The following is a 23,326-nucleotide window of genomic DNA, read 5'->3' as shown; positions in this document are numbered from 1 at the left end:
GCAAACTTCCCTCAAGTTTGTAAATTTGCTGCAAACTAAATAGTGTGCCACAAAATGTTGCCAGAAGTTTGCAAACATTTGCCACTAATGGTGAATCTGCGGCAAACTTTTGAAAACAATAATATTTAGTGTCACTTGTGGGAAAAGTTTACCAGAAGCAGGTTCCCATGAGTTCACACATGAGTTCCAAGACCAGTAACAGTTGATGACCAATCAGGTGGATTAGAAACATCTGTTGGAAACTACCTACCAAAGTTGTCCAGTAAGGGTCTAACTTATTAATTAGCTTTAACATTTTATTATCTAAATGATGCCTACTTAGCAATGTCATGTTTTATGGGATAGAGTGAAACACTGACATTTTCATTCTGTCAGTGCCACTGACTGACTGGGTAGCTTTCATATTTTTGCAGAATTCATGTGATAGGTGGCTAGCTAACTAATGATTTGCCTAAACAATTATATTTTTAGGTGAATACGCTCCTGTCTTAATACCAATATGCATGACAGTATGCTAGTGTCACAGTTCAGTAACATGTTAGCTAGCACAACAGCTAAGGTAGTTAGCTAGCTAGCAAAAGTATGAGTTGATTTGACATCAGAGAAAAACTCAACTTTTAAAGATGGATACCCTTCCCCCACCCTTGGTGTTGGAAGAGGCTGTATTAGGAGAAGGATGCATCAATACCCTGGAAATCTATTTGTGGTGCAATCGTTCATTACACTTTGAGTGATAAAGGGGCGGCAGGTAGCCTAGTGGTTAGAGCGTTGGACCAGTAACCGAAAGTTGCTAGATCGAACAAGGCAGTTAACCTACTGTTCCTAGGCTGTCATTATAAATACGAATTTGTTCTTAACTGACTTGCCTAGTTAAATAAAACATAAATTAGTGTATCGTCTTTACCCTCCTGTTGTGTTCCTGTCAAATTGGACCGATTTACAAGTTTTCTCTATGAAAAATGTTGTTTATTTAATCTGATTGTCATAAGGTTCCATGACTTTGTCCACACAGAGCATCTGAACACACAAAATACATTTAGATGATTTTCATAACATTTTGGGTGTGTTTATTTAGCTTTTGTACACCTGTGGTGTTCCCGGTCCAAAATGACAGGTCATTTGAAATTAATGGGTGAGACTCCAATTAGTGTATAAAATTGAGTTCAGGCACATGCCCATTCATCAGAATGACACACTTCCTCTCCCAGACCCCACATGCATGTGTGTTTGAGCACACACACACACACAAACCTCATTCCCCGTCTTGGCTTCCATGGCAACCTTTCCTCAATAGAATCTTTCCCCTACGGGAACCACACCTGTTGGCATTCTCACAAACAATCTCAGAATTGTTTCAATAATATATATACCTGTTCTTGCAGCTCTGGTATATGAAGCTATTTTGAGGCCTTGCTCACAGTTCATTATGTGGCAGCACAATGACCAAACGATATACTGTATGTGAGGCTCTTGATCATATCTTTGATCATGACACTGGTGAGGAGGAGAGAGGCCAGGCAACTGACAGTGAAGATGCATTGGAGGAGGAAGTGTCAGAAGTTGAAGACAACACAGAATATGATCCAGACCAAGAGACAACCGATGTGGAACATTCCAGTGATGAGGAAGAGGGCCCTGCTGAGGTTGTTGCTACATTCCGGTCAAAGAATGGGAATTTGTCCTGGTCTTCATCCCCACCAAGAGGATGACCCCAGGGCCAACGACACAAATTAGTCTGTGATAAATAGCACAATATGTTTCATCTGAGTATTTGTTATAGTCAAAGTAATCCATATATTATGCTTTTTTAAAACTCAAAAACAAGTTGTATGAGCTCAGGTTAATGAGGCCTACAGGCCATAAATAGCCTACAGAAGTTCAAAACTTCAAAACTGCACTCCAATGTATGTTTTAACAAGATATTGTTAAAAGATGTTCAAAACAGAAGTTCAAAACAAGATACAAGATATTGTTAAAAGATGTTCAAAACAGAAGTTCAAAACAAAACCCAATAGGCTAGGGCCGGCTCTGACTAAAGGTGTGGTTATGGATGTAGGTATATATGTGGGAACGCAGACCCGCCACGACCCCTCATGATGAGTTCAAGTTTGTGGCCCCCACCCCCATAAAAGTCAAAGTTGCCCATCCCTGGTGTAAAAATAGCTAAGCAGCTGGCTGTAGCCCATGTACCCCAAAACATAATTTCCGAGTCCAATTTCAGAGTCCAGTCTAGATGGTGTTATGGATTAGCTAGCATTAACCACATGCACACCTTACTTGCTAAGAAGTTACAGAAAACTAAACCACTAAACTAAACTAAACAACCAAAAAAACTCAATTGAATTCATTATAAATGTAGGACCGAAGAGGAGAAATTAGCTAGCTAGCATTCATTTGTTTATGCAGAGACGTCTTTGTTGCAGCATCTTATGAGTGATAAACATTTTCCATGTTTTCCGTCTTTCTGTGTTACAAAATGTGTTGCGGTCATGACGCAAGTGGCACTAGTGCTGTCAAATACTCCCATGTATCTCGTTTGACCACCTGATTTCAACTACATTCAGTCAGCTATCGTCATTGCAAACTAGCACTTCACATAGGTTAGCTCAGCTGTTATTAGAAAACGTCTGAGTTACTCAAATCCTGTAGCTACCTGGCAAGTCAACCTCGGCAACAATGTTATTGTGGTGCAGAATGTTACATTAGTCTTTTCATTTTAAGATAACCTTCAATTAAGTGTGTGGTTACTACTGGTTGTGGATCCGAGGCAAGACAAATTGTCATGTTTTTTTGTTTTGGTTAAGGCTCAGAGTTGGCTTATTGTTATTTTGAAAACTGACACTGCTTCCATAGACATTATGGATAACCGAGAATTGTCAATGGCTTGGAACCTCATTTCAGCTAGTCGGATTGCAGATTTCAACAAACTAGTTTTATTTTTATTTATTTAACCTTTATTTAACTAGGCAAGGCAGTTAATAACAAATTCTTATTTACAAGACGGCCTACCAAAAGGCCAAATGCCTCCTGCAGGGACAGGGGCCTGGGCTTAAAAATAAATACAATATAAATATAGGACAGAACTCACATCAAGAGAGGCAACACATCACTACATAAAGAGAGACCTAAGATAGCAAGGCCACAACATGACAACACAGCATGGTAGCAACACAACATGACAACACAGCATGGTAGCACCACAACATAACAACATGGTAGCAACACAACATGGTAGCAACACAACATGGTAGCAGCAAGAAACATGGTACAAACATGATTGGGCACAGACAACAGCACAAAGGGCAAGAAGATAGAGACAACAATGCATCACACAAAGCAGCCACAACTGTTAGTAGGAGTGTCCATGATTGAGTCTTTGAATGAAGAGATTGAGATAAAACTGTCCCGTTTGAGTGTTTGTTGAAGCTCGATCCAGTCGCTAGCTGCAGCGAACTAAAAAGAGGAGTGACCCAGGGATGTGTGTGCTTTGGGGACCTTAAATAGAATGTGACTAGCAGAACGGGTTTGAATGTGGAGGATGTGGGCTGCAGTAGATATCTCAGATAGGGGGAGGAAAGCCTAAGAGGGTTTTATAAATAAGCATATTAACCAATGGGTCTTGCAACAGATATTCAGAGATGACCAGTTTACAGAAGAGTATAGAGTGCAGTGATGTGTCCTATCAGGAGCATTGGTGGCAAATCTAATGGCCGAATGGTAAAGGTAATAAGGAAATATGGTACAGTATTGAGATCTAATTTTAAAATGTGTCTTCTTAATTCTCAAATGCTGTTAGTGAAACCTAAAAAGGAAACCCACTCAACAAAGCCCCGAGGAGTGAGCCATTTTTATTGTCTGACTTCAGAGACCATAAATGTCCATAAATGAGTACAAATAATTGAACTACTTTCCCCATTCTTCTGTTTTACAGGGGGATGTGTGCACTGGAGGTAAATCCAGCGCATCTTAACATATCTAAAAATAACTGACATGGCACATTTGGCTTCAATCCATTCTTCATCTGTGACAGGAAAATATGTGTTTCTGACAGTGTTTAACGAAACTGACAATGCTTGTTGGGGATTTGCTGTCAAAATTGAAAACAGGGCCTGGTTCTCATGCCAATATTCACGCTTTTGTTCTCTCTCTCTCGCTGTCTCTTTATGGTCTCTCTCCCTTCCTCATGCTCTCTGTCTCCCTCACTCTTTCGCCCTCTCTGCTTTACATTTTAGCCATATAGCAGATGCTCTAAGTGATGCTTTCTCTCTCCCTCTCTCTCCCCATCTCTCCCCATCTCTTACTGTTTATTCACAGAGACCTGAGGGTGTCTCCATGGCAACAAGGGAGGGAGAGTTTTGTATGGCTGTTAAATCTAGAAATAGGTCAGTCCAACTTCCCTGCGCCAGCACAGACTTTCTTTGCTGATGGATCTGTAAAGGGGTTATCAATAGTTAATATGTTCCAACTAGTCAACTAACTAACCCAATCTTTGCATGTCGGTGAGAAGAGAAAAGCACTCTTATACCACTCGTTCCCTGAGGATTTGCAAGCCATTAATTGGCTATGGCTACAGATTTCTCCTCTGCTGCTAAAACAAAATATCCTAGTTATCTCTCCCTCTCTGCATGTGTGTTTGTGTGTGAATGCATACTATGTGTGTGTTTGTGCACATGTGTACATACTCTACATATGGCCTGCATACTATGTGTTTGTCATTGCATGCAAAACCTGCACACTGTATGTGTTGTGCATGAGCGTGCATATTGTATGTGTGCATAGTGTCTGTGTGCATGCATACTAGTCTGTATGCTGTATGTGTTGGCGTGTGTTTGTGCAATGCTCCAGGAGATCTACTCACAGCCATTGAACGAATATGCTGAGCTTCCTGCATGCTACCCTGTTTAATACGAATATTAATTATGATGTGATTAAAAAGAGTTTGACAACCGTTTGTACTTTACAAGGTTGGCATGCTAATAAGAACATTGCCAGGGACTTTCAAGTGCAATAAATTCTCTCGGAGACCTATGGTTGTGTCTCAATTGGCACCCTATTCCATTTGTAGTGCACTACTCATTGGTGGCACGTTTTGTCACATTATTGTGACAATACTGCGCTGTCACTCAGATTGCATCTCAAAGTGCATCGTTCCGTCACTTATTCACACACATTGTTCAAAGGTAAACGATCCAGACACATTAGGGCTAATTACTTACTTAACCTATTTCGCATGGTAATTGAATAGGACTAACAAATACCCAATGAAGGCGTAAAACGTAAAAATACTAAGATGTTGAATTATATCAATTACAAGCAATATAGACAGCATACATGGTTAATATTGGCCATATACCTCTGCTAAATCACATTTATCAATTTTTTTAAATTATTTAAAAAAAAATACAAAATCTGATTTTTGTCAACAAAAATCTATTATAATCAAGACCTGGGTAGAATAAATCATGTTAATCTTGAACAAATACAAATGAAACAAGGTTTTCATAACTATTTATGTTTATTGCTTTGAATGGAACAAAAGACACATTTTACATACAGTATTTTATGGAAAATTGTAAATGAGCCCCATTTAACACAAATTAAGGCCGGTCTACACACCACATGAGGGACAGAGTTTTACTGTGTGTGTGATGCTAATTTATTTCTTGCACTTGATGCATGTGTGCCATGTCTTCCTGGCCTTATTAGGTCCACACACATCGCAGGGCTTCTTCTTGTTGCTAATCTAGAATGATGAAAACACTTTCTTCAGGAATTTTACGAACATCTCACTCACTAACTCACTCAAATATATAGGCCAACTAGCATCGTCTGGTTTAGGGATGGTTTGGCCGGTAGGGATATCCTTGTCTCATCACACACTAGCGACTTCTGTGACGGGCCCGGGCGCAGTGCACGCTGACCAGGTTGCCAGGTGCACAGTGTTTCCATGGCTTTCGACCTTCATCTCTCCCGAGCCCGTACGGGAGTTATAGCGATGAGACAAGATAGTAACTACTAACAACTGGATACCACGAAATTGGGGAGAAAAAGGGGGTAAAATAAATAAACAAATATATAGGCCAAGGTAGGAGAGTCAGACACACACACATGCAACAACATCACTCACAAATCACTCACACTTACTTCCTGTATTGGCGCTGTTGCTTCTGTGGGTCGGGTAGATGGGGCACTAGCATCCTCCTCCTGAATCCTCCTCACGATGGCTGCAGAAGCTGGGGTCCTTGGGATATGTTTCCTCCTCTGGATTTGAGGTCTTACCAATGCCTTGCCCAGCTTCTCAAGAAAGAGCTGTCTGCTCTGGAGCTTCCCTCTGCCCCAATCTGTGTTCAACACCATCCAGATTACAAACACATTGTAAGCCGAGATATCCAAGATGTTGAAGAATATCACAAGTGGCCAGCGTAGGATTTGTCTTTTGCAGCTGTAGCTAGTCACCAGCTTGTCTAAATTGTCCGCCCCTCCATTTGTGGCATAGTAATCCATTATGATTTCTGGTTTTTGATGTTCCTGGCCACAGATGGCCCATCCCTATGCAGCGTACTCATGAGTACCACATATTGGCCTTTCTTTGGCACGTAGGACACTAGGGACATGTCGGCCGTGAACACAAACTTGAATTGATAGGCCTGTTCTGTGCATTCAACAGCTGAAGTGGGAGCTCTGGCTTGTTTTTCGTACTGTTCCTACAATCGTTAGCTTCCACTTGAGGAGCTCCTGTCCCAACTTGTGCAAAGTAAAAAAGTGATTACATGTGATGTTGTGGCCACGAAGTCCCTGTGTTACGTCCAGGACAACCCGCATCCCTTGGTTCTTCTCAGGGGCTCCTTCATCTGGCTTCCCCGTATACACTTGCAAGTTCCACGCATATGATGAACCAGCACCACAGGCAGCCCAGATCTTGATTCCATATTTAGCGGGTTTAGACAGTATGTACTGCCTGAAGAGGCAGCAGCCCCTAAATGGCATAAGACGCTCATCAACAGTAATGTTGGGCCCAGGGTTGTAGGGGAAGGCGGTCCAACCACATATCCCACATTGACCTGATTGCAGCTAGCTTGTCTCTCTGCCGCTGACAGTTATCGAAGCGCATAATCCTGGAAATAATGTGGAAGTTTTCCAGAGACATTGTTGCACAGAAAAGTTCTCTGCCAGTTTCTGGTAACTACTAACAACCCACAGGGATTTTGTCGATTCCCTATTGGACTGGAAAACACCAGTAAGGATATGAACTCCAAAGTATGCATCTCTCTCAAAAAACATGCCTTCCCTCCAATTTAGTGCAGACCAGAATGATTTTTTGATGTGTCTGTGATGAACAATTCAAAAGAAGACTTTACATCCTGCACATGAGTAACTACCATCCGCGTCGGCCCTGGTTACATCCTCATCACGTTGGCAGCCATGCAGGATGGCTAATTTCTTGGGCAAGAAGAGCATTCAATTTCAAAAATGTTTACATCCATATTTCTACCCCTGCAAGCTACTGATGAGTTGGTTGCTGATGGGCTGGTCCTGGGGCTGGCTGCTGACGGCCTGGTCCTGGGGCTGGCTGAGGGTCACCCTCATCCTCTTCTTCCAACTCACTGTGCAGGTTCCCACAAGACATTGTGTAGTTTCACACAGTACAAAAGGTAAAGAGTTTGAGAAAAGCAGGAGACAGGCAGACAGGCAGGGAGACAGACAGGTTCTTGCTGCTATGTTGAAACAGCAGGCCCATGGAGGAGGAAGACAGAGTGAAGGCACACAGCAAACCTTTTTGCTTCATTTTTACTTGTTTTCACCTATACACACACTTGTTTTCCCCTCGGGTCCAGTGGACACGAACACGACATATGTAATATAAATGTGTAGGGGGTGCACATTGTGCACTCACTTCTTTTTTACATGTTCTTCACAGAAAATGAGCCAAGGCCAATGAGTCTCAGGTTGAAAAAAATATTAAATTGTATCATTTTTCTTTTAGTAAACATTTTAGTAAACGGGTCCCACAGTCCCGAACACCACACAAGGATTAAAACAATGGAAATAACTTCAAAAAGAACTGTTCTTTTGCATTGGTTGTATTACCAAAATAAATGATCACACACATAATAATGTCACAGCACAATGGTCTCTGGTTCCTCAAGAAAAGTCCTGTAACTTGTGCCTAAAAAGAGTGCAACACGGTAAATGAGATCAAGTGACCTTAATCACGCAATATTTGTCTGTTCATAAAGTGCATTTTAAACCCAGTCTCAATCACACAATCAAAATCTCTAACTATTTTACCACACAACAACAAAAGGTTATCAGAACTCCCAGTAGTCTTTAACAACAACTGAAAACATAACCCAACATGGTGTAAATCACGTTAAAACAAATGTAAAACCTGTTTGAAAAAGTTGTTGCAGTCAGTCGATCAGTCAAACAATCCAATCTGCCAACAGAACTCCCTGTTCCATTGCATGCCTTCCCTCCATTTCGAATGGATATCAACCAGATTCCTTTCCCTATGGGCTTCCACATGGCGTGAACAGTCTTTCGACATAGTTTCAGACTTTTATTCTGAAAAATGAGCGAGAACGATCACATCGCGTCAGTGGATGGCTGGGTGCCAGCAGAGTTTTGCATTCGCAACAGCTTGGAGCAGACATTTTCTTTCTCTCTCCTATTGAAAAAGCTATGGTCCGGTTGAAATATTATCGATTATTTATTGTAAAAACAACTTGAGGTTTGATTAAAAAAAACGTTTGACATGTTTCTACGAACTTTGCGGATACTATTTGGAATTTTCATCTGCCCGTCATGACCTGTACAAGCCTGTGGATTTCTGAACAAACCGCGCCAACCAAATGGAGGTTTTTGGATATAAAAAGAGTCTTTATCGAATAAAAGGAACATTTATTGTGTAACTGGGAGTCTCTTGAGTGCAAACATCTGAAGATCGTCAAGCGATTCATTTTATTGCTTTTCTGACTTTCGTGACCGATCTACTTTGCTGCTAGCTGTTTGAAATGTTTTGTCTGCTGAGAGAGATGTCCTAACATAAACGATTGGATAGCTTTTGCTGTAAAGCCTTTTTGAAATCTGACATGCCAGGTGGATTAACAACAAGCTACGCTGTGTTCTGCTATATTGCACTTGTGATTTCATGAAAATTAAATATATTTAGTAATTTAATTTGATTTGGCGCTCTGCAATTCAGTGGATGTTGACGGATGGGTGCGCCAAGAAGTTAAAGGTGTTTACGATAGCTACATCATGTAGCTACAGTGGTTCTTCCTTTAAAAGTTGCATCATACTGAAGCACACCTTGCGGGCTGCCGCAGAATTCTATGGCAACGTTATTTTTTTAAATTGTCAGCCATTGTTACCATTAATGCTAGTTAGTTCTAGTATGACCACCAGAGGGCATCTTTGAAAAGCATTTGATAGTCTTCAATATTGGCTGTGCTAGAAAATTTAAAACCTTTATTTGTAAGAACATAGTATATGGGATAGATTTGAAGAAATTTAGTTTAATTAATTAGATTAATATTATGGTGTTTCTATTCCAAGAAAATCAAAAACCGAAACCTTCAGAGTTTCTGTTAGGATGGAACGGAAAATATGGCGCTGTACAATGTGACGGTCGGAAGTAGGTTACAGTACTAAGAGCATAACATTTCCACAACCTAATTGTAGTCTAACCAATACCCAAAAAGAGATTCAGTGAAAATAAGAAAACTCATTGATTTATCAAGACCAGTCCCCATGCTTGTCATAGAGCAGCACGAAACAGTGCTAAAATAGTTGACCACAGCTTGTAGGCTATTGTTTCAAATCCAAATCCTAGCGATATCAACCCAGAGCATATTGGACTGCTTTTCTCGACCACATCACCGGATCCCTATCTCAAGTTCTGGACCATTACACCAGATCATCGCAGCTAGTTGGATGCAACCGAGTGGCCATTGCTGGCTAACGCCTGTCCAGAAGCAAGCATCAGTTAGCCTTGAGCTAGCCTCAAGCTAGGCCCATCTCCCGGCTAGCCGAATAGGTATACCAGCTAATTCTTGGGCTACAAAACCTCTTTTGCCAATTGGCCTGGACCCTTTATTGCTGACACGGAGCCCCGCCAATCCATCACGACTGGTCTGCAGACTTAATCGTCCAAGGTGGTTTCAAAAGGCTTTTCCGTTGCGATGTCACCAAAGACCCATCTGCTAGCCCCGGCCCGCTAGCTTTCTGAATTGCCGTGTCTCCCGCTCACCTAGCGGTTCCCTGACTCACATATTGTTGCTCATTGGACCCTATGATCATTCGGCTACACATGCCTCTCCCTAATGTCAATATGCCTTGTCTACTGCTGTGTCGGTTAGTAATTATTGTCTTATTTCACTGTAGAGCCCCCAGCCCCACTCACCATGCCTTAGATACCGCTTTTTTCCCACACCTCACAAATGCTGAGACCTCACCTGGCTTAACTGGTACCTCCAGAGACACAAACAATCTCATCGTCATTCAATGTCTAGGTTTAGCTCCACTGTGCTCTCATCCTACCATACCCGTTTCTGTACATTATGCCAGGAATCTATTCTACCATGCCCAGAAATCTGCTCATTTTATTCTCTGTTACCAACGCACTAGACAACCAGTTATTTTATCCTTTAGCCGTACACTTATCCTACTCCTCCTCTGTTCTTCTGCTGATGTAGAGGTTAACCCAGGCCCTGTAGCCCCCAGAACTACACTTATTCCCCAGGCACTCTTATTTGTTGACTTCTGTAACCGTAAAAGCCTTGATTTCATGCATGTTTACATCAGAAGCCGCCTCCCTAAGTTTGTTTTATTCACTTCTTTAGCACACCCCGCCAGCCCTAATGCACTAGCCGTGTCTGAATCCTGGCTTAGGAAGGCCACCAAAAAAATTCTGAAATGTCCATCCCCAACTAAATCATTTTCAGGCAAGATAGAACTGCCAAAGGGGGCGGAGTTGCAATCTACTGCAGAGATAGCCTGCAGAGTTCTGTCTTTCTATCCAGGTCTGTGCACAAACAGTTCGAGCTTCTACTTTAAAAATCCACCTTTCCAGACATAAGTCTCTCACCGTTGCCACTTGTTATAGACCCCCTCAGCCCCCAGTTGTGCCCTGGACACCATATGTGAATTGATTTCCCCCCATCTATCTTCAGAGTTCGTAATGTTAGGTGACCTAAACTGGGACATGCTTAAGTGACAGGGGGCAGTATTTTCACGTCCGGATGAAATGCATGCCCAAATTTAACTACCTGCTACTCATCCCCAGAAGACAAGATATGCATATAAGGATAGAAAACACTCTGAAGTTTCTAAAACTGTTTGAATAATGTCTGTGGGTATAACAGAACTTCTTATTTAGCAGGCGACACCCAGAGGACAAACCATTCAGATATTTTTTTTGAGGTCACTCTCTTTTCAATGGGTTTCATTGGGAATCCAGGTTTCTAAAGGACCTTCTTGCAGTTCCTACCGCTTCCACTGGATGTCACCAGTCTAGAAATTGGTTGAGGTTTTTCCTTTGTGTAATGAAGAAGTACGGCCATCTTGAACGAGGGTCACTTGAAGTGTACTGTTAGATAGAGGCGTGTGACCAGAAAGCTAGCTACAGTTTGTTTTCCTCCTATATTGAAGACAGATCATCCCGTCTTCAATTTTATTGATTATTTACGTTAGAAAATACCTAAAGTTGTATTACAAAAGTAGTTTGAAATGTTTTGGCAAAGTTTACAAGTAACGTTTGAGATATTTTGTAGTCACGTTGCGCAAGTTGGAACCAGTGTTTTTCTGGATCAAACGCGCCAAATAAATGAACATTTTGGATATATATCAACGGAATTAATCAAACAAAAGAACCATTTGTGATGTTTATGGGACATATTGGAGTGCCGACAAAAGAAGCTCGTCAAAGGTAAGGCATGAATTATATATTTTTTCTGCGTTTCGTGTCGCGCCTGCAGGGTTGAAATATCCTTTTCTCTCTTTGTTTTATGGAGGTGCTATCCTCAGATAATAGCATCGCCGAAAAGCCTTTTTGAAATCTGACATGTTGGCTGGATTCACCACAAAGTGTAGCTTTAATTTGCTATCTTGAATGTGTGATTTAATGAAAGTTAGATTTTTATAGTAATTTATTTGAATTTGGTGCTCTGCATTTTCCCTGGCTTTTGGCCAGGTGGGACACTAGCGTCCCACATATCCCAGAGAGGTTTTAACACCCCGGCCGTTCTACAATCTAAACTAAATGCCCTCAATCTCACGCAAATTATCAAGGAAACTACCAGGTACAACCCTAAATCTGTAAACATGGGCACCCTCATAGATATCATCCTGATCAACTTGCCCTCTAAATACACCTCTGCTGTCTTCAACCAGGATCTCAGCGATCACTGCCTCATTGCCTGTGTCCGTAATGGGTCCACGGTTAAACGACCACCCCTCATCATTGTCAAATGCTTCCTGAAACACTTCAGCTAGCAGGCCTTTCTAATCGACCTGGCCCAGATATCCTGGAAGGATATTGACATCCCATCAGTAAAGGACGTCTGGTTGCTGTTTAAAAGTGCTTTCCTCACCATCTTAAATAAGCATGCCCCAATTAAAAAATGTAGAACTAAGAACTTGTATAGCCCTTGATTCAACCCAGACTTGACTGCTCTTTACCAGCACAAAAACATCCCGTGGCGTACTGCATTAGCATCGAATAGCACCCGCAATATGCAACTTTTCAGGGAAGTCAGGAACTAATCAACTAATACTCAGTCAGTTAGGAAAGCAAAGGCTAGCTTTTTCAGATAGAATTTTCCATCTTGTAGCACTAATTCACTAATTGACTAATTCGGGACACTGTAAAGACCATGGAGAATATGAGCACCTCCTCCCAGCTGCCCACTGCACTGAGGCTAGGAAACACTGTCACCACCGAAAAATCTACTATAATCAAGAATTTCAGTAAGCATTTTTCTACGGCTGGCCATGCTTTCCACCTGGCTATCCCTACCCTGGCCAACAGCTCTGCACCACCCAGCAGCAACTTTCCCAAGCCCCTTCTCCTTCACCCAAATTCAGATAGCTGAAGTTTTGAAGCTGCAAAATCTGGATCCCTACAAATCAGCTGAGCTAGACAATCTGGACCCTCTCTTTCTAAAATTATCCGCCCGAAACTGTTGCAACCCCTATTACTAGCCTGTTCAATGTCTCTTTCGTATCGTCTGAGATCCCCAAACATTGGAAAGATGCCGCAGTCATCACCCTGTCAAAGGGGGGACATCTGCCGTTTCCAGCTACAATAGTCATTTACAACATTAACAATGTATACACTGTATTTCTGATCAATTTTATGTTATTTTAATGGACAAAAAAAAGGCTTTTCTTTCAAAAACAAGGACATTTCTAAGTGACCCCAAACTTTTGAACGGTAGTGTAGATAGCCAAGGAAGGCACTGAGCCCAAGCTGTCCCCACAAACCCAAGTGCTTGAGATGTCCTCCTCTACCTCATACTATTCCTCAACAATTCCATCCCCAGGCTGCTGCACTGACCGCTGATAGGTCAGTTCAGACAGAGACCTGCCATTTAAGATATTTAATGTACTGTTTTCAGTTTATTTGTGAGCATCCATCCATTCTCTCTTGGAGATTGTATAGAAATATGTATCTTTTGTGTTTCTTGAATGCAGAGGTGAGTGGCATTAGACGTGAGTTATTCTCCTCCAGAGGAGGAGAAGAGGGCAAGTGATCTGGCAGAGGATGCTGAAACCATTCTAATGGTAAGACAACCTGAAAAATATGGAGGTGAAGGAAATGCACACCTGTTAAGACGAGGTGCTGGCTAGCGCTACTCCTGACAAGGGAAAGGAGAGCCGCACACTGTAGGAGCTCAAATGAAATAATTGAGCAACCAACGTTTCGACAGACAAGCGGCGTACTCTGCTGAAGACAGCTTGTCTGTTGAAACGTTGGTTATTCAATTGTTGCATCTGTGCTCCTAGAGTGTGCAGCTCTCCTTTTTCTTTTTCAACCTGAAAAATATACCAGGCCTATAAGAATTCTGCTTTTGACATCATACTTTATTTGCTCTAAAGGAATTTGACATATGTCCTGATCCAATATGTTTTCCAGCTGATCACATCAATAATTTGAGATTTGTTTGAAATTTAGTATAGACTCATTTGGAGAAGTCTAGGAAAATCAATGTAACATACACCACAATTATTTATTTTAGTCAGGTCTAAAGAAACATTATGATATGAAGAAAATGTATTTCAGAAGAACAGAATATGAGTAGATCTACTATATGTTATCTGGCTACGCTCCATGCCATACGCTGTAGACTTGTTCATTTAGCTGACAAGATATGCGTATAAGTCCCGTGGCATTATTTTATATTATTTTATAGTAAGAAGAATATAATTGAACATATAAAGGATATTTTTCCCATTCTGGAGCGAGTGCACATACAGTATGAACTGTTGAGCGTAAAAGTGATCATTTGAAACAGGTCCTATATGCTAGACTTAGGGTTATTTGGCAACTTTAGTTGTGAACGATACAAACCTTAGAATGTCTTAGAAATCAACTATAGGCTATTGATGATCTGATAAATTAGCAAAAAACCTTGTGCTCTGTTCCTTGTCTCAGGCGGCACAGCTGTTCTCTCATCAAGTGATCATATGTTCACCCATCAGACTTTTCACAGTTTAATCTTGGTTTTACTAATATGTAAAATGTATTTGATTTAGAATGGCCCATTATTAAATGGTCAGGGACAGGGGCAAGAGAAAAAACACGTCATCCGTATATCGAATAGCGAATGGAGGCCGGGAGCTATCCTGCAGTTCTGTTCCTTAATGATGCCTGGTAGGCTACTTCGGTGTTAAAGCGGAGCTGTGCCTAATTTGAGCAGCTGAGAAATAAATATAATAACACTTATTTCACACCCACACATCCAATCACTGTTTGAGGAGCATGCTCACACTGCGCAACAGGTGATATTCCACCCAAACTCTGTATGCCATGGGCTTTCCAACGCTGTTCCTGCAGCTACCGAGTGCTTCATTTGGGAAACCAAGTGAAATCTGCTTGGAAACATCAATAGCAACATGTTTTCACAATGACACACATTTCACTAAACCGTTGGCAGACCCTCTGCACGCTCAATAAAGGAATAAAGGAGAGAGGAGGAGATGGAAACGCATGATGGTGAGATATTCTGTCTAGCTAAAATGGTAAAATGTAACCCAATTAATTATGAAAATATAACAAATTCAAAATCAAATAAAAATTCACTATAATTGTAAGCCATCCAGTACAATCAATGAAACAACAGCATTGCCTAGGGCTGTATGTTCCCTCCTAGACTCTTGGATATAAATTTGAGCATACAGTGCATTCAGACCCCTTCCCTTACTCCACATTTTGTCACATTAAATGTTTTTCCTCATCAATCTACACACATTACGCCATAATGACAGAGCCAAAACAGGTTTTTATCAATTTTAGCAAATCGATAACATTTTGTTTTTAAATACCTTATTTACATAAGTATTCAGACCCTTTGCTATGAGACTCGAAATTGAGCTCAGGTGCATCCTGTTTCCTTTGCTCATCCTTGACATGTTTCTACAACTTGATTGAAGTCCACCTGTGGTAAAGTAAATTGATTGGACATGATTTGGAAAGGCAAACACCTGTCTATATAATGTTCCACAGTTGACAGTGCATGTCAGAGCAAAAACCAAGCCATGAGGTCGATTGAATTGTCCAATGAGCTTTGAGACAGGATTGTGTCGAGGCACAGATCTGGGGAAGGGTACCAAAACATTTCTGCAGCATTTAAGGTCCCCAAGAACACAGCGTCCTCCATCAATCTTCAATGGAAGAAGTTTGTAACCACCAAGACTCTTCAAAGAGCTGGCAACCCGGCCAAACTGAACAATCAGGGAGGAGGGCCTTGGTCAGGGAGGTGACCAAGAACCCAATGGTCACTTTGATAACCTTCAAGAAGGACAACCATCTCTGCAGCACTCCACCAATCAGGCTTTTATGGGAGAGTGGACAGATGGAAGCCACTCCTCAGTAGTTTGCAAAAAGGCACCAAAATGACTCCCAGACCATGAGAAAGAAGATCATCTGGTCTGATGAAACCAAGAGTGAACTCTTTGGCCTGAATGCCAAGTGTCATGTCTGGAAGAAACCTGGCACCATCCCTACGGTGAATAATGGAGGTGGCAGCATCAAGCTTTGGAGATGTTTTTCAGCGGCAGGGACTGGGAGACTAGTCAGGATCGAGGGAAAGATGAATGGAGCAAAGTACAGAGAGATCCTTGATGAAAATCTACTCCAGAGCGCTCAGGATCTCAGACTGTGGCGAAGGTTCACCTTCCAACAGGACACGACCCTAAGCACAAAGCCAAGACAACGAGAATGAGTGGCTTCGGGACAAGTCTCTGAATATCCTTGAGTGGCCTAGCCAGAGCCCGGACTTGAACCCGATTGAACATTTCTGGAGAGACCTGAAAATAGCTGTGCAGGGACGCTTCCCATCCAACCTGACAGAGCTTGAGAAGATCTGCAGAGAAGAATGGGAGAAACTCCCCAAAAACAGGTGAGCCAAGCTTGTAGCATCATACCCAAGAAGACTTGAGGCTGTAATCGCTGCCAGACGTGGCCAGGAGCCATTTAAATTACAGGTTATAACGCAACAAAATAGGAAAAATGCCAAGGGGGATGAATTCTTTTGCAAGGCACTGTACACCGTCACAAGGAATTTGTGTATGTGTTATGAATGACCAAAGTTTTCTGACTTTAAAGTAAGTAATCTGTCACGCGATATAGAGACTACTGTTGACGTTGGAAGTTTACATTCACTTAGGTTGGAGTCATTAAAACCACTAAAAGCCTACCCCTTACTTTTTCGAACATTCTGTTAAAAATCGCGCAACATTTCAGCGTCCTGCTACTCATGCCAAGAATATAGTATATGCATATGATTAGTATGTGTGGATAGAAAACACTCTGACGTTTCTAAAACTGGTTAAATCACGGCTGTGAATCTAACAGAACGAGTGTTTCATCGAAAAGCGCAAGAACAACTGATCACCGAAAACTGGAAAAAATATCAATGTGCCACTTGCATGTATTGTCTATGGGAGAGCAAATTAGATAGGGCTGAGATTGCAAGTCCTACAGCTTCCACACGATGTCTCCAGTCTTGTCAATTGCCTGGGCGTTGTTTCTTGGTCAAATGAGTAAGAGAGACCCCATTCCTTCCGGTCTCCGACAGGATGTTTTGGAAGAGAGATTTCCCGACCATGATTTGAAGACGTGGAGCTATTGAATACACATCGCCCCGTGATCAATTTGATAGATTATTAACGTTTACTAATACCTAAAGTTGGATTACAAAAGTATTTTGAAGTGTTTTGTGAAAGTTTATCGTCGACTTTTTTAATTTAAAAAAATGACGTTGCGTTTTAAAACTGTGTTTTTTCCTGGATCACACACTTTTCTTAGATCGATATTTAGGGTATATATGGACCGATTTAATCGAAAAAAAGACCCAATAGTGATTTTTATGGGACATCTAGGAGTGCCAACAAAGAAGCTCGTCAAAGGTAATGAATGTTTTATATTTTATTTCTGCGTTTTGTGTAGCGCCGGCTATGCTAATTATTTTGTTTACGTCCCCGTCAGGTATTTCGGGGTGTTGCATGCTATCAGATAATAGCTTCTCATGCTTTCGCCGAAAAGCATTTTAAAAATCGGACTTGTTGGCTAGATTTACAACGAGTGTAGCTTTAATTCAGTACCCTGCATGTGTGTTTTAATGAACGTTTGAGTTTTAACGAGTGCTATTAGCATTTAGCGTAGCGCATTTGCATTTCCAGATGGCTAGTTGGCACGCCTGCGTGTCGGGTGGGCTTAAGAGTTAAAACTCATTTTTCAACCACTCCACAAATTTCTTGTTAACAAACTATAGTTTTGGCAAGTCGGTTAGGACATCTACTTTGTGCATGACAAGTCATTTTTCTAACAATTGTTTACAGAGAGATTATTTCCCTTATAATTCACTGTATCACATATCCAGTGGGTTAGAATTATACATACACTAAGTTGACTATGCCTTTAACTCTTTTGGGATAGGGGGCAGCATTTTCACTTTTGGATGAATAGCGTGCCCAGAGTGAAGTGCCTGCTACTCTGTCCCAGATGCTAATATATGCATATTATTATTAGTATTGGATAGAAAACACTCTAAAGTTTCTAAAACTGTTTGAATGATGTCTGTGAGTATAACAGAACTCATATGGCAGGCGAAAACCTGAGAAAATTCCAACCAGGAAGTGGGACATCTGAGGTTTGTAGTTTTTCAAAGGAATACACATTGAGATATGGATAAAGTTGTACTTCCTACAACTTCCACTAGATGTCAACTGTCTTTAGAAATTTGAATGAGGATTCTACAATAAAGGAGGGGCTCATGAGACCACTTTGAGTCAACTGTCTTTAGAAACTTGAATGGGGATTCTACAATAAAGGAGGGGCTCATGAGACCACTTTGAGTCAGTGGTCTGGCAGAGTGCCTTGGTCTCATGACGTGCGCTCCCAACAGAGTTACCTCTCGTTTCAGTGCTTTTCTTCAGACAAAGGAATTCTCCGGTTGGAACATTATTTTATTTTATTATTTTATTATTTTATGTTAAAAACATCCTAACGAATAGATTCCAAACATCGCTTGACATGCTTCTAAAGGACTGTAACGGAAATTTTCGAGTTTTTGTCTGGACGAAGTGCTTGCACCTCATGAAGATGAATTAGTGGGCTGAACACGCTAACAACAAGTGGCCATTTTGACATAAATGATGGACTTTATGGAACTTAATGGAACAAATCAGTCATTTATTGTCGAACTGCGATTCCTGGGAGTAGCTTCTGAGCGCCGTACTCAGATTATGCTTTTTCCGTAAAGTTTTTTTGAAGTCTGACACAGCAGTTGCATTAAATGCTTTTTCAGTCCTTCCACTTGCATGTAGAAAGGGACAGAAAAAAGTTTTCTTGTGAGGGTAGTGGTGTATCCAGCGAGAAAAATATTCTTCTGAATTTTCAGTTGTGGTCTTATGCTGCTATGTATTGGAATTATTTAGCAAATGCAGTAGTACTGAATAAAGTGTATATCCTGACTAAACTACTAATTACTCAGAATATCAAAATAACAAAGAATGAAACACCATATATTTAGATAAATCATTTTTTACTATTTATTTAGATGTGTGACATCTGCCAAAGTAACACCCCCTAAACATATAAACACAGACAATGAAAATGTGCTTATTTTTTTTATAAATCTGGTAGTTCTCAAGAGCCTTTTCTTTGCTGAGCAGTTCGTTTTCAGGAGTGTGCTGCCAGCCATGAATAATGAAAAGTTAAGATATTGCCATGCTTTCACATAGAGACGTAGTAAGTGCCTTGCTCAAGGGAACATCGAAAGATTTTTCACCTAGACGGTTCGGTGATTCAAACCAGACACCTTTCAATTACTGCTAATGCTCTCAACAGCTAGATTACAAAACACAAAACATTAAACACAAAAAGGAAAATGGTAGTAGATAAATGGTAAGCTGGTTAAATGAAATACTGGTCTTGGAACTTTCAGACTGAGGGAGCGGCCTTCTGGTCAGACTTCGGAGGCGCGCACCCCACCCACCGCTTCCGAGTATTTTACTCTGTAATGTCCAGTCTCTAGATAACAAGGTAGATGAAATTAGGTCAAGGGTTGCTTTCCAGAGAGATATCAGGGATTCTCTCTAGGGACATGCTGTCGGATTCGGTATAGCCACCGGGATTCTTTGTGCGTTGCGCCAACAGGAATAAACATCTCTCTAGGAAGAAGAAGGGCAGGGGTGTATGTTTGATGATTAACGACTCATGGTGTAATTGTAATAACATGCAGCAACTCAAGTCCTTTTGTTCACCCGACCTTGAATACCTCAATCAAATGCCAATCGTATCATCTCCCAAGATAATTCTCGACGGTTATTGTCACAGCTGTGTATATCCCCCCTCAAGCCGATACCATGACAGCCCTCAAGGAACTTCACTGGACTCTATGCAAACTGGAAACCATATATCCTGAGGCAGCATTTACTGTGGCTGGGGATTTTAACAAAACAAATTTGAGAACAATGCTACCTAAATTCTATCATAATAATGATTGTAGTACCCAGGCTGGCAAAACACTGAATGTTTTACTTTTTTTGTCACCTTTATTTAACCAGGTAGGCAAGTTGAGAACAAGTTCTCATTTACAATTGTGACCTGGCCAAGATAAAGCAAATCAGTTCGACACATACAACAACACAGAGTTACACATGGAGTAAAACAAACATACAGTCAATAATACAGTAGAAAAATAAGTCTATATACAATGTGAATAAATTAGGTGAGATAAGGGAGGTAAAGGCAAAAGAAGGCCATGGTGGCGAAGTAAATCCAATATAGCAAGTAAAACACTGGAATGGTAGATTTGCAGTGGAAAAATGTGCAAAGTAGAAATAGAAATAATGGGGTGCATAGGAGCAAAATAAATAAAATAAACACAGTTGGGGAAGGGGTAGTTGTTTGGGCTAAATAATAGATAGGCTATCTACAGGTGCAGTAATCTGTGAGCTACTCTGACAGCTGGTGCTTGAAGCAGGTTAGGGAGATAAGTGTTCCCAGTTTCAGAGATTTTTGTAGTTCGCTCCAGTCATTGGCAGCAGAGAACTGGAAGGAGAGGCGGCCAAATGAGGAATTGGCTTTGGGGGTGACCAGAGAGATACACCTGCTGGAGCGCGTGCTACAGGTGGGTGCTGCTATGGTGACCAGCAAGCTGAGATAAGGGGGGACTTTACCAAGCAGGGTCTTATAGATGACCTGGAGCCAGTGGGTTTGGTGACGAGTACGGATCGGGAGCTAGCCAACGAGAGCGTACAGGTTGCAGTGCTGGGTAGTATATGGGGCTTTGGTGACCAAACAGATGACACTGTGATAGACTGCATCCAATTTATTGAGTAGGGTATTGGAGGCAATTTTGTAAATGACATTGCCGAAGTCGAGGATTGGTAGGATGGTCAGTTTTACGAGGGTATGTTTGGCAGCATGAATGAAGGATGCTTTGTTACAAAATAGGAAGCCAATTCTAGATTTAACTTTGGATTGGAGATGTTTGATGTGAGTCTGGAAGGAGAGTTTACAGTCTAACCAGACACCTAGGTATTTGTAGTTGTCCACATATTCTAAGTCAGAACCGTCCAGAGTGGTGATGCTGGATGGGCGGGCAGGTGCAGGCAGCGATCGGTTGAAGAGCATGCATTTAGTTTTACTTGTATTTAAGAGCAGTTGGAGGCCACGGAAGGAGAGTTGTATGGCATTGAAGCTTGTCTGCAAGGTTGTTAACACAGTGTCCAAAGAAGGGCCAGAAGTATACAGAATGGTGTCGTCTGCGTAGAGGTGGATCAGAGACTCACCAGCAGCAAGAGCAACATCATTGATGTATACAGAGAAGAGAATCGGTCCAAGAATGGAACCCTGTGGCACCCCCATAGAGACTGCCAGAGGCCCGGACAACAGGCCCTCCGATTTGACACACTGAACTCTATCAGAGAAGTAGTTGGTGAACTCGGTGAGGCAATAATTTGAGAAACACAGGCTATTGAGTCTGCCGATGAGGATGTGGTGATTGACAGAGTCGAAAGCCTTGGCCAGGTCAATGAATACGGCTGCACAGTATTGTTTCTTATTGATGGCGGTTAAGATATCATTTAGGACCCTGAGCGTGGCTGAGGTGCACCCATGATCAGCTCTGAAACCAGATTGCATAGCGGAGAAGGTGCGGTGGGATTCTAAATGGTCGGTAATCTGTTTGATGACTTGGCTTTCGAAGACCTTAGAAAGGCAGGGTAGGATTGATATAGGTCTGTAGCAGTTTGGGTCAAGAGTGTCACCCCCTTTGAAGAGGGGGATGACCGCAACAGTTTTCCAATCAATAGGAAACTCAGATTACACGAAAGAGAGGTTGAACAGGCTAGTAAAAGGGGTTGCAACAATTTCGGCAGATCATTTTAGAAAGAAAGGGTCCAGATTTTCTAGGCCGCCTGATTTGTAGGGGTCCAGATTTTGCAGCTGTTTCAGAACATCAGCTGACTGGATTTGGGAGAAGGAGAAATGGGAAAGGCTTGGGCGAGTTACTGTTGGGGGTGCAATGCTGTTGACCGGGATAGGGGTAGTCAGGTGGAAAGCATGGCCAGCTGTAGAAAAATGCTTATTGAAATTCTAATTTATAGTGGATTTATTGGTGGTGACAGAGTTTCCTAATCACTGCTTACTAATCAACTTCCACGATGCATACAAGGCCCTCCTCCACCTCCCGTTAGGTAAATCTGACCGCGACTCCATTTTGCTCCTCCCCTCCTATCCAGAAACTCAAACAGGATGCACCTGTGACAATAACTATTCAACACTGGTCTGACCAATCGAAATCCACGCTTCAAGATTGTTTTGATCACGCTGACTGGGATATGTTCCGGATAGCCTCAGAGAATAATACCGATTTATACGCTGATTGAGTTCATAAGGAAGTACATAGGAGATAATGTACCTACTGTGACAATTAAAACCTACCCTAACCAGAAACCGTGGATAGATGGCGGCATTCGAGCAAAACTGAAAGTGCGAACCACCACATTTAAACATGGCAAGGTGACTGGGAATTTGGCTGAAATACAGTGTATTTATTCCCTCTGCAAGGCAATCAAACAAGCAAAATGTCAGTATAGGGACAAAGTGGAGTGTCAATTCAATGGCTCAGACACGAGACGTATGTGGCAGGGTCTACAGATAATCACGAAAATAAAAATCAGCCACATCACGGACACGACGTCTTGCTTGCAGACAAGCTAAACACCTTCATTGCCCGCTTTGAGGATAATACAGTGCCACCGACGCGGCCCACTACCAAGGACTGTGGGCTCTCCTTCTCCATGGCCGACATGAGTATGACATTTAAATGTGTTAACCCTCGCAATGCTGCCGGCCCAGACAGCATCCCTAGCCGAGTCTTCAGAGCATGGGCAGACCAGCTGGCTGGTGTGTTTACAGACATATTCGATCTCTCCCTATCCCAGTCTGCTGTCCCAACATGCTTCAAGATGGCCACCATTGTTCCTGTACCCAAGAAGGGAAAGGGAACTTAACTGAATGACTATCACCCTGTAGCGCTCACTTCTGTCATCATGAAGTGCTTTGAGAGACTAGTCAAGGATAATATCACCT

The 23,326-nt window shown here is 41.8% G+C and overlaps 1 protein-coding gene across 1 annotated transcript in view; it reads right to left on the bottom strand.

Moving 5' to 3' along the window:
• LOC112224054 overlaps positions 1 to 23,326 on the bottom strand; it is a 115,346-nt gene that overhangs the window by 2,501 nt on the left and 89,519 nt on the right. The window lies entirely within an intron of this gene.

Source organism: Oncorhynchus tshawytscha, linkage group LG25 (assembly GCF_018296145.1).
Source record: "Oncorhynchus tshawytscha isolate Ot180627B linkage group LG25, Otsh_v2.0, whole genome shotgun sequence".
In the NCBI taxonomy this organism is placed as follows: Eukaryota; Metazoa; Chordata; class Actinopteri; order Salmoniformes; family Salmonidae; genus Oncorhynchus; species Oncorhynchus tshawytscha.
This window is presented reverse-complemented; position numbering and strand designations above follow the sequence as displayed.